The sequence below is a fragment of the Lynx rufus genome, unplaced genomic scaffold (assembly GCF_022079265.1).
Source record: "Lynx rufus isolate CCGP_SWC_20201006 ecotype Redwood Valley unplaced genomic scaffold, mLynRuf1.p SCAF_27, whole genome shotgun sequence".
Classification (NCBI taxonomy): Eukaryota; Metazoa; Chordata; class Mammalia; order Carnivora; family Felidae; genus Lynx; species Lynx rufus.
Window position 1 is genome coordinate 476,353 of NW_025814842.1, and position 12,783 is coordinate 489,135.

The following is a 12,783-nucleotide window of genomic DNA, read 5'->3' on the forward strand; positions in this document are numbered from 1 at the left end:
CGGACGCGGGGACGGCGGGCGAGCGGGTCCCCGCACTGCAGCGGCGCCGCCCTCCGCCCGCCCCCGCGCCGCGCCGACCCGCCCCCGGCTCCCGGCCGGCCCCCTCCCCCCTCGCCCGCCCCCCACCTCGTCTACTTCCGGCACCGCGGCGTGCCTCCCTCTGCCCGACCGCAGGCCTCTCCGCGCGGGTGTCCCCTCGCCCCTAGCTTACCTCTGCACCCCCCCTCCTCCCTCCCCGCCTTGGCCAAGCCCGGGAGGGCCTCGAGTTGGACAAACCCACGGCCGGCCAGGACCACCGCCCTCCGCCGCCCACCGCCCACACCTCCTCACCCCCCTCCCCTGCACCCTGGTTGGCTGCAGCTGAGGCGGCATCAGGGTCACGGCCGGGCCCCCCACTGCTCACACCTGGCGTGTTTCTGCTACACAGCCTGCAGCGTACTGGTTCCAGCAAGTGCACCCATTCTCGGGGTCGAGGGCCCCAAGTCAGGGCCAGAAGAGGGGGCCAGATGGGCCCAGACGTAGAGGTGAGCCGATTTCCTTCAGATGTCCCAGTGGGAAATCAGGGGGTCATCCTAATTTCTTCCCACCACCCTCCGGTGTCCACGAGGTTACCGAGCCCTGCAGAGCCCCCCCCCCCCATGACTTCCTAATCTGTAAGCCCAGACCTGCAGAAAACGGAACTGTCCTTATTTTCCTGTTGCCCAAACCACGCTTTGCCCCCATTCTGGCAGGGTGGGGGCAGAAACTCATCTCAGTCTGCTGGGGGACCCCACCCTTGCCACAGAGTGGTCCAGATACCAGGAGAAGGGACAGGGAACCCAGGCCTTGAAGGGACAGAAGATATTTGTGCACCTCTCCCACACTCTCCTGTGCACAGTCACCTGTCCTCCGCTCACCTGTCCTCCCTGCTCACCTGTCCTCAGCACATCACAGCAAGGCCGGCCTCACCCGGTGCGCTCCCCCAGGAGGGCTGACGCTGGCCCCACTTTCTCTTGCCTACGTGAAGGTAAAGGAACAGGTCACACTCAGGTGGAGAAGCTAGGAGCTCCTTTCCGCTTCCCCAGCGCCTGCCCTCAACGTGGGGGGAGGTCAGGGGTCAGCTGGGCAGCCAACTGGACAATCAGTAGCCAATGCGCTTACGTGAGGACAGCGGGAATGTCCCTCGCAGAGCTGGGGTGTGAAAGCATGAGCACCCACAATGCTGACAGTCACGGGTAGGTCACCTCCCCCCGGGCAGTGATAAATCCTGGCTTCTTGTAGGGTGTCCAAGAGCCCCCGCCTTCCACGGGAACAAACGGCTGGTATCAGGTGGCCCATTCACAAGCCCCGTAAATAGTGCTCGTCTGAGAATGTCCCCTCCACCCACAGGGAGGCCCCCCGCTACATGCTCAGCCCTACTGTGTTCCCCAGCAGAGGTTATCGACAATCTGAGCTCTGGGGGAGGGGGGGGTATTTACCCCTAGAACCTGGGTGACCAAGCCTTGCAAAGACCCGACTTCAGAGCCACGTTCTTTCCCGAGCACCACCCCTGGGTCTGTCAGCTCCACTCTCCCGCCAAGATTCAACCACCGGAGTGTTTCTCCTGCAGGAACACTTCCCTGCACGGAGGTGGGCACCTGTGGGGGCAACGTGGACTCCCCTCGTGGGACTATGTGAATCTGCCTGCTTGATGCTGAGAGCTCAAATAGGCACGGTGCTGTTTGTTCCCTCCTTTATTCAGTCTGCGGGGCAGAGACACAAACATGCTCTGGGTGCAGAAGGGAAAATGACTCGTTCGACCCTGGCCTCTGGAGACGTGGCGGGGCACCGTGGTCTGACTTCCCCACAGGCACCGTGTCCTGGGCAGCGTGCAGAAGCCTCGAGGGCGGAGGATGTGGCTGACTGCTACTGACCTGCTCGCTGGGGGACAGCCGGGTGCCAGAGCCTTCCTGGAGCGGCCCTTACACCTCAAACGGGTGGACGTTACTCGAGTGCAGCTTTTAGGTGAGGAGCTGGGACGGAGGCCAGCAGGCAGCAGGGGCCAGTGACCGTGACCCCCAGTGGTTATTGTTCCTAGGGCCACAGCAGTTCCTCGGGGAGGGCTCTAAGTCCCACCCTGAGCACACACAGGCAGGGGCCCTGTAGGGATGCAGAAGACGGGCCACAGGGGGAGAGGAGGCGGGAAGCATCCCCCAAATCCTGTCCTTCTGAAGAAGCTGCATTCGGTGAGAGAGATTCCTTGGGAAGGAGGCAGCAGGAGAACGTTGCAAGAACAATGTTAACCAGTTTTCAGCTTTATTTTTCATGTTTATTTAGTTTTTTTTTTATTTAAAAAAAATTTTTTTTTTCAACATTTATTTTTGGGACAGAGAGAGACAGAGCATGAACGGGGGAGGGGCAGAGAGAGAGGGAGACACAGAATCGGAAACAGGCTCCAGGCTCCGAGCCATCAGCCCAGAGCCCGACGCGGGGCTCGAACTCACGGACCGCGAGATCGTGACCTGGCTGAAGTCGGACGCTTAACCGACTGCGCCACCCAGGCGCCCCGATGTTTATTTAGTTTTGAGAGAGAGCACGAGCTGGGGAGGGGCAGAGAGAGGGGGAGACACAGAATGCGAAGCGGGCTCCAGGCTCCGAGCCGTCAGCACAGAGTTCGATGTGGGGCTCAAACCCGTGAATGGTGAGATCGTGACCTGAGCCAAAGTTGGACGCTCAACCAACTGGGCCACCCAGGCGCTCCTTGATTTTTCAGCTTTTAAATGGCTCGTGAGGTGGGTCTGGGATGCACAACTTCCTACCAGTTTTCTCACATGTCTGTGAAGTCTGATCACCCACGCTCCCTGGGGTGGCCCTGCTGTGTGACAGCCCACGCTTGGAAGCCGACACGCCGTGGGGCCTCCGGTGAGAACACAGACCACAGACCCCAGGCCCACAGGGCCACGGGATAATCGGGTGTGTTGTTCAGTCAGTGCGTTTGCGGGGACTCTTTCCGTGGACAGCTGAGTCCCGGGCAGGGGGTGGGGGCCAGGGAGAAGCAGCCCAGCCTCACGTCCGGGTGGGTGCTGGACGAGAACGCAGCTACAGAAATGCCACAGACAGAACGTTTGCGGCCCCCCAAACTCCTGTTCAAATCCTGACCCCCAGCGTGGGGTGCTAGGTCCTGGGCGGGACCCTCACGGCGAGCTCAGTGCCCTCACGAAAGAGACCCGGGGCGCGCCCTCGCCCCCGCAGCCCGGCGAGGATGCGGTGACCAGACGGCCAGCAGCGGCCTGGCCGGAACCACAGGGGTTTCTTCCTCTCCACGTCCAGCCTCCGGGGCCGTGAGGAATCAGTGTCTGCTGTCCACAAGCTGCCCGGCCTGTGATAATTTTGTCATAGCAGCCCGAGCCGACTCAGGAGGCGGGAATATCCAGCCACATAGGAAGATACATTAAAAGATTATGAACAGGGTACAGGAAAGAACAGACGTTCGAGAATCAGAACGAGGAATCCAGAAATAGACCCAAACCAATATTTACAGGGACTCTGTACGTGACGAAGGTGGCGTTGCATATTTGTGGGGATGACAACAACTTAATAGTTTGGAAAGAAGTAAAGTCAATTGGAAAAAAGTTAGGTTGGATCCCAGCGTCTCTCTTTGTATAGATAAGCTTGAGATGGGTCAGATGATATACGAGCAACAGAAGTAACGTTTGGGAAATATCATCTCCAGACACAGGAAGCCTTGCTTTTTTTAACATTTATTTTTTATTTTTGAGAGAGCATGAGTAGGGGACAGGCAGAGAGAGAGGAGGAGAGAGAGAGCGGGGGGGGGAGGGGTGCTGAGAGAGGGAGACACAGAATGCGAAGCAGGCTCCAGGCTCTGAGCTGTCAGCACAGAGCCTGACGTGGGGCTCGAACCCACGAACCGTGAGATCATGACCTGGGCCAAAGTTGGACGCTCAACCGACTGAGCCACCCAGACGCCCTGTCACAGGAGGCCTTTCTAATCATACATCCAGGAGCCATAAATATGAAAATCGATAAACTCAACTCTGTAAAAATGAAAGCCTGTGCATAAAAAAACCCTCACACATTCAAAATAAAAACAAAACACGCAATAAATTCACGATACCCGTCACAAAGGGCCGATTTCCTCTGCATGAAGACACCCAGTGCAGATTAACCTGTCGGGCTCACACAGGCCCTGCGGTCTGGCAACTGCAGGTGGTGGGGGCATGGGAAACGGGCCCCCGCGCTTCTGGTGGGGGTGTGCACAGAGGGGCCTCTGCGCACACCCATGGAAAATCGTTAAATACCCAGATCCCAGCAATCCTACCTCGATAGGTTTATCAATCATCTGATAACAATACCGCAGTGACTGTCCCGATGGGTGCGTTTTTCTGCACGTGGGTAAACGTATACCTTTCCGGGCGCACAGAAACTCCTGATAAGCAGAGTGGCAGGAAAAACCAAGTGTCCATCGACAGGGTCTGACGAAATACTCTGCGGCCCATGGGACCACGGGGTGCCACAAGACCGTTTAAAGAGCATGTGGCGGCCCTGAGTGCGCTAACGCTAACCCATCCCCACGGCGTGTTCCTGAGCAGAAACCAAAACCACGGTGTGAAACTTGGCACGTGCGCTGCCAGCTGAGGGGTGGCCGTACGTGTGGGCGCGTGCGGATTCAGGCATGGCGCCTCCAGAGGGACACCGAAGGACACAGGCGGCCTCTGAGGCGAGCGGGGACAGGAGCCCTTCTGTGTTCCGTGTCCTCGAGTGCCATTCGAGCTGTGCACCAAATGCGTGTCTTAACCACTCAAAAGTAATCGATTTTCTTTACATTAAATTTTTAAAATCTTCCTGGAAAGAGGGAATTCAAAACACCTGTTATTTTCGCTTCCTCCACAAACCACACTAAAATCACAATAAAGGCATTTTTTTTTTTAATATTCATTTTTGAGAGAGAGCTCAAGCGGGTGAGGGGCACAGGGGGGCGGGCGGGCAGATCTGAAGCGGCTTCTGCACAGAGCCTGACAATGGGCTCAAGGTCACGAACTGTGAGATCATGACCTGACCAAGTCAGACGCCCAACTGGCTGAGCCACCCAGGTGCTCCAAGGGACTTTGTTGTAAAGGCGAAAAGCCCCGAGGACGGGGAGAACCCAGGGGAGACCCTCACAAAAGTCTGGGAGCCCGAACGAGGACGGGAGAGCCGTCGTCGACTTACTGAACTGTGAGCTGGCAGACAGAACCTGTCGAAGAGCCCGGTTCACACCACAGGCCTCCCCACCCCCACCCCCGCAGCCTCAGAGGTTCCTGGAAGGGAGAGCTGCTGGAGCTGGGGGAGAGTTGGCCTTGCGGCCCCGGAGGAGGAGGACGGTCTCTAGACTGGGGGTCCAGGACGGCAGAGACCCAAACCAGGGCGGACCCCTGCCCCTCACCGGAACGCCGGGGGCCCCATCTTCGCCCTCCCCCAGCGCTGGTGGGTCTTCTCCGGAGAGCCTGACACGAAGACACTGACACCAGCAGTTCCCCGGTGCCCGGCCTGACCAACAGGGCCTAAAAGCAGCGGCCCTCCCGCCATCACATGCACCCAACGTCCAACAGCCGCCGAGCTTCCCTGAGGGCCTGTGTCACCCGAGGGGTGAAGCCACACATCGGATGCTAGAAACTGCCCACCATCACACCAGTTAGGACGCTGGAGTTGGCCAGGAGGAGAGCTGCTCCGCAGCGGGGCCCCAGCCTTCGAGGGGGCCCGTCCATCACGGGCTGGAGACCACTCCCAGCCTACGGACTTCCTAACTCATGCGAGCCGGTGAGCTTTGGGACGGAGGCTACGCCACGTTGACTTACTGGATCCTGGAGGTCTCAGCTGTCTGTGACCCTGTCCAAGCCAGAAATCAGAATGCCCTGGTCATCCCCCTGCCCCTCAGCCCCGAATCTGCTTCTGCAAAGTAACCCTGCCCCTGCCCACGTGCCCCTCCGTCTCCCATCAGGCCGGTCCAGGGGCAAAGCCAGTGACGCCTTCAAGCCAGCCGAGGTCCCCATCCCCCTCCCTCCCTCTGCTCCCAGGCCCTCGGACCAGCATTCCCTTCCTCTGTGCCTGAGTTCCTCCACCTCGGACCCCACTTCCAGAGTCTCTCCTGGGGGCGTCTACACCTCCGCCCTGCCCCCCACTGCACGTGGCACCTCCCCTCCCGGCTGTCGGCTCCGTGAGAAGCAACAGCATCTGCTTTGACTGCCTGCTGTGTCCCGATGCCCAGAAACGTCAAACAGCCCACGTGTGTTGGATGAGATCACGAACGAATCAACCAAGCACGAATTATTTGCTAAAGTCGGTTTGTTATACTGGCTTAAATGACACGCTTTAAAACACGTGGCACAGGACACTGAACAAGCGAGACTCCGGGAATAGACGTGGAAATCACGTTTTCCTTACCTCTTCCTGCCTCTTTAACTATTTAGTGGAGGCAGTCCCGTCTCTGCCCCGAGAGGCACGTGTGGACAGTGCCATCTCGTTCTGGCTCAAACGTAGAGTCTCAAAGTTCTAAGGTTAAGCTGAGATATGAACCCAGCGTCAGTCAGCTCAGTCGTCGTAATCGTCCAGGACCAGGAAGTGATGAAAACGCGAAACCAGACTGAGATTAGGAGCATGGCCTCCTCCAACGAGGCGCCCCTGCTGCGAGCAGTGGGGAAGGAGAGGGATCCCTTAGCTCTGCCCCTCTCTCGCTCTCCCACCACCCTCCCCAGACTCCGTAACGGGGCCTGCCCCCTCCCGCGTCGGAAGGGCTTCTGACATCCAGAATTCCCAGAAGAGGGCACACCACCGGCCACTGCGTCAGCCTCAGGGACCTCACAGAAGGGGAATCTACGCTGCGTGGCCTTCCGTGTCGGGCTCTCACCGAGCATCGTGTTTTCAGGGTTCAGCCACACGGTGGCCGGCGTCCGCACTTCATTCCTTCTGCAGCTCGACAGTACCCCACGGTTTATCCGTCACCCGTGATGGACACTCGGGCTGCTTCCACCGCTCGGCTGCTGGGAGCACGGGCGTGCAGGGACCTGCCTGACCTGTGTCCACCTCTACAGGCTGTGTAACAGGACACAGACGTGGTGGATCTTACGGGAGTCCCAGGTTTCGTTTTTTGAGGAGCCACCAGACCATCTTCCACAGCGGCCCTCCACCAGCAGCGCCCAAGGTTCCGGTTTCTCGCGTCCTTGCCAATACGTGTTGTTTTCTGTTGTTGTTGTTTTAGTAACTGCCTCCCCCAGGCGTGGAGACAGCTCGGCACGCTTCCTGCCACGTTCCAGGGACCAGGCGAGCTCACAGGCCAGCTCAGATTCAACACGAGGCTGGATCCGTGTGCAGGCATGGGAGGAATGTCAGCAGCTGTCTTTGGAACCTGTCCTCTGCATCTCATGTGACATTTGCTAAGTGGGTATTTGTGGGTGTGCCTTCTATCCCTCATCTGCCAAGTTGTTGTCGTGAACAGGTGTCACGTTTCATCACATGCTTTTTCTGCACCCACCAAGATGATCCCATGATTTTTTTTTTCTTCAGCTTTTTTTAATGTGGTAAATTACATTCATTTTTATGTTAAATTAACTTGCATTCCTGGAATAAGTTCAATCTGGTCACAGTGTATTATTCTTTTTAAATTCTTGATTTCCAGACTGAGTTGGTTAATATTTTATTTAGGATTTTTACATCTGTATTCAATGAGAGAGACTGATCTATAATATTCCTTTTGTGTAATGTCCCTGTCACCGTGTGGGATCAAGGTTATGATGCTGGCCTCATAAAATGGGTTTAGAGATGCTCCCTCTTCCTGGTGTCAAAGAGTCTAGGCCCAGAGTTATTTCCTAGTTAAATGTTTTGAAGTTAATAAAGACCTGTGCTTCCAGCCATTACCGTGGGAAGCTTTTTATTTATTTTTTTAATGTTTATTTTTGAGAGAGAGAGACAGAGTGTGAGCTGGGAAGGGGCAGAGAGGGAGACACAGAATCCGAAACAGGCTCCAGGCTCTGAGCTGTCAGCACAGAGCCTGACACGAGGCTTGAACCCACCGACTGCGAGGTCATGACCTGAGCCGAAGTCACTCGCTTAACTGACTGAGCCACCCAGGCGTCGCAATGCTTTTAAACCACAAAGTCAATTTCCTTACTAGGTACCAGACTCTCCTGCCTTCCTATTTCTTCTTGCATAAGTTTTAGTAAACCACATTTTCCTAGGAATCCACCAATTCATCTACTTTGGGGGGAATAAAGTGATTCATATGCTCCTCGTAGTGTCTCTTTATTGCTCAGGACCTGTAGTGATAACCCCTTTCCACTGCATGTCGGTATTTTGTGCTGTCTCATTTTCTCCCCTTGTCAGTCTTAACAGAGGTTTATCAACGTTCGTAGCCTCGTAAAAGAACAAACTCTTGGTTTTATTGATACTCTCCACTGTTCGTTTTTCTATTTCATTACTTTCTGTTCTAACCTTTATTATTCCTTTTCTTTTACCAGGTTCAGGTTTATCTACGTATTTTGCTACCGGGGGGAAAAAATCAACCTTCCGTACTCTACGTGGGCAAGAAGCATAATGGAGATAGCGGTGGAGTAACAACATCTGATCTCAGTCTGATTCCTGTTCCTTTGAAAGCAATCTGTTTTTTCTCTGGCAGTCTTCTCCACGTTTGTCTTTGACATTCTTAGATTCCATAGCCTGTCAATATGTGCACCTCCGGGGCGCCTGGGTGGCTCAGTCGGTTAAGCGTCCGACTTCGGCTCAGGTCATGATCTCACAGTCCGTGAGTTCGAGCCCCGCGTCAGGCTCTGTGCTGACAGCTCAGAGCCTGGAGCCTGTTTCAGATTCCGTGTCTCCCTCTCTCTCTCTGACCCCCCCCCCATTCAAGCTCTGTCTCTGTCTCAAAAATAAATAAACGTTAAAAAAAATTAAAAAAAAATATGTGCCTCCTTGGTACTCTGCAGATCTAACCTGATGGTCCTTTCTCTTACACTCTGGAAAATTTGTCTCCGTTGTCCCTTCAAATATTGGCTACTCCCCGTATTTATGACCCCTTTCTCTAGGGCATCCATCAACCAGATATCAGCATTGTTGCTTCTATCCACCTCTTTTAGGCACCTTCTTCTTGTTCCCGGTGTCACGCCGCCAAGATAAAGACTTTCACCTCTTTTATGGGCATGTCTTACTTATTTCGATGCACTGGCCCTTCCGTTGGGCTGCTCCTGTGATCACCGGTTTACTTCCTTCCCTTCGGTCTGGGTGTGTGTCTTCGGGAAGGAGACGGGGCAGAGGCCGTCTGTGTATCCGAGTGGCCGCCACCACCACCATCACAATGCTTAAGTACCGTCACCACACACGACTGCCCCATCGGTGCATCATGGCCACTCCCAGCTTCATCCCTAACCCCGGAGACCATGAAGAGCTGGACTTGTCACTTCACGAACGTCACGTAAGTGGGATCTTGCTGCACTCACCCTTTAATGACTGCCCTTTGGACTCAGGACATTTTCCCTAGAGTCACCAGCTCCTTGTGTAGAGCAGCCGTTCATTCCTTTGTATCTCTGAGGACACCTGTGCTGAGTTTCCACGTTTGAAGATTTTCTTATTGTCTGCTACTGATTTTCAGTTTGATTCAGAGAACATAGTCTCTGTATGGTTTCAGTTCTTTTAAATTGATTTTGTTTTATGGCCCAAGATACGGTCTCTCTTAGAATATGTTCCACGGTCACTGGAAAAGAATGTGTACTCTGCTGTTGTTGGGGGGAGTGTTCCACAAGGGTCCCTTAATCCTGTCAGTTGAGGGCGGTGCTCTTGTGTATCTTTGCTGAATGTCTGTCTAGTAATTCTAGCAGCTGCTGAGAGTGGGTAAGGAGTCCTCATATAAAGTCCTTCATATGCTCTGAAGCTGTCATTTGGTGCCTGTGCACTTGGGATTGGTCATTTTATCATTAGGTAACGTCCCTGTTTTTTTCTGAGAAAGTTTCTTCACTCCGAAGATTAGTTTGGCTGACATTAATAGAGTCTATCTGCTTATTAAAAATTAATGTTTACTCGATATATCCTCTTCCATGCTTTTACTTTCAATCTACCCATGTCCCTGTGGCCAAAATGAGCTTCAGCGTATAGTGGACAACGCGGAGTCGGGTCTCAGTTTATTCACTCTGCCAACCTCTGTCTTCTAACTGGTACATTTAGACCATTTACGTTAAAGTAGTCATTGACATATTAGGGCTTCTGTCTGCCATTTCATTAATCGTGTTTGTTTCCTCTCTTGTGCCCTGTGAGATCCTGAAACATTTGTTAGAATTCCATTTAATGTTTCTGCCTCTACCACCGTGTTGAGTTTTCTCAGCGGCTGCTCCAGACACCACCACACACACACACGGCACTTAGAGGTCCCCTGGTATCGATGTTGTGCCACGTCGACTGCAGTGTAGAAACCTTACTGCCACTTATGTCCCTTCATCCTTCCCACTTTCCAAATATAATTATAAATATTTCCTCTGCATACAATGAGACCCACATCAGTGTTATTTTCTGCTTCAAGCATCAACCATGATTAAAGAAACTTACGAAGTGAAAGATGGTCAGTCATGTTTCCTTCCACTCTTACCCATTCTATTCTTAATTTTCTGAAGGTCCCTGCCTTCCTGTTACAATTTTCCTCTTCTTGGACAGCTCCTTGTAATCATTCACCAAGGGCAAATCTGCTACCAACAAATTCTATCAGTCTGCTTCTGTCTGAGAATATTTTCATTCCTCCTTCACTCCTGAGGACGGTTCTGTTGGTAGAGAATTCACTTCCCTTTCAATCTCTTTCAATGCTTGAACAACATGCCGCTTCCTCCCGGCCTCTGTGATGTAGGATAAGACACCTGCTGTCACTCATGCTGCTGTTCCCCTACAGGCCATCCATCGTTTCTACGTATAACATTTTTTCTCTTCTCTTCGGTTTTCAGAAGTTTAACTATGATGTGTTTCCCAGTCCTGTGGCCAGAAACTGGTGGTTCGTCCTGCAATTTTCTTGCCTGTGCTGTGACTGTTAAATTAACATTTGACAGGCAGAACCTGAGGGGTCAACAAGGACTGGGAGGGAAAGTACACGAGAGGCGCTTATGACTCACAGGTCCTGGGGGTACACAGCACAGCATGTGGGGAGGTCGAGGCAGGGCACAAGCAGAGAAAGGGTCCGTGGAGTGCTTTGGGGGTTCTGGGCTAAGGCCGGGTCGGTCAAGTTGAGTGAAAAAGAGCAGGGCTTTGGTCAGCTTTGCAGGGGCTCCCTGGGCGTCAGGGGAACGTGCTTATCACAAGGGTTGTAGGAGAGTTATACCAGAACTTTCACTGACTGGGACTCCGCAGGAATTCTAGGACACGTGCGCGTGGGAGGGGCTGGTGCTGGTCCAAAGCCCCTGCAGGCTGCCTGGCTACACTCCACGGACACAGAGGCAGCAACATCATAGACGAGTTTAGTCAAACTCAACAGCCTGCAGGCAGTTCTGGGTTGGGCTACAGGCCTCTCTGGCACCTATTCTGGGAACCTGTGAGAGAGAAGAGGAAAACCCAGGGAACCCACTGTGCGGCCACCACCCAGTGCTGAGGACCCTGGCCTGTCCTTTCCCATCACTGTGGAATTACTGGTAAGGTATTCCACAGGAAGGAGCAAGGAACAGTGAGTCTGCACCACGCTTTCTGGAGCAGGAGGCCGCAACACCCTAAGTCGATTGCCTGCTGTTTCCCATCTGGGGCAGAGCTCACCTTCAAACAGCCGCAACTGCCCCCCACTCCCCCGACAGCAGCAAAGCACGCTCAGAAAAGTGCAAGCCTTTCCGGTGCCAATTCTCCCACCCCTGCAGCCTTCCTTGTGTCCCCATCAGTCTAAGATAAAGGCCCTGGTGGTCCGACCCCCTCCCCCCCTTGCTGCTCTCCCTGGGTCCCTGGGCTGCAGCCACAAGGAGCTTCCAGAACAGCCTCGGGGCCTCCCTGATGGGCTCCCTTGGCAGACCGGGTGCCTTCCACGACAGTCTGGAGGCCAGAAGTCAGGGCTGGTTCCTCCCCAGGCTGCTGGGGCAGGTCTGTCCCGGGCCACTGTCTGTCCCAGGCCGCTGTCCCCAGGCTGCCGGGCCTCTCTGTCCTGGGCCGCTGTCCCGAGGCTGCTGGGCCACCCAGTCCGGAGGCTGCAGGGCGGCTCTGTCCTGGGCCACTGTCCCGAGGCCACTGGGCCGCTCTGTCCCGGGCCGGTGTCCCTGGCCTGCTCACGTGGTGTTCCCCGTGTGTGCTGCATTCACCTCCAAAATCCGCCCTTCATAGTGTAAGGGTTAAACTGTAGTGTAGGGCTAACGCTTAGCTTGACAAATAACAGCTTTGGGTTGACACTGAAGGTTAAGAGATAACAGCCTTGCTTTGCTCTTGTAAACCAGGCCTCATACTCTTGTAAATTAGGCTTCACCAATTAAGGAAACAAAAGTTCAAAGAAAAGAGCATCAGAGGCAGGGTCAAGGAGATCCACTGGTTGCAACTTAGAGGCAGAAAGTCTAAAATCAACACCTCGTTAGGCAACTGTTTCTAACTCATCTAGAAACTGTTTCTTTGTTCTGTTCCCAAGTGATGATAAAACGATGTCATCGGTTATAAAAACTCCCTACCCCGGCTGTTCGGGCCAGTGATCGGTTATAAAAACTCCAGGGGCGCCTGGGTGGCGCAGTCGGTTAAGCGTCCGACTTCAGCCAGGTCACGATCTCGCAGTCTGTGAGTTCGAGCCCCGCGTCGGGCTCTGGGCTGATGGCTCAGAGCCTGGAGCCTGTTTCCGATTCTGTG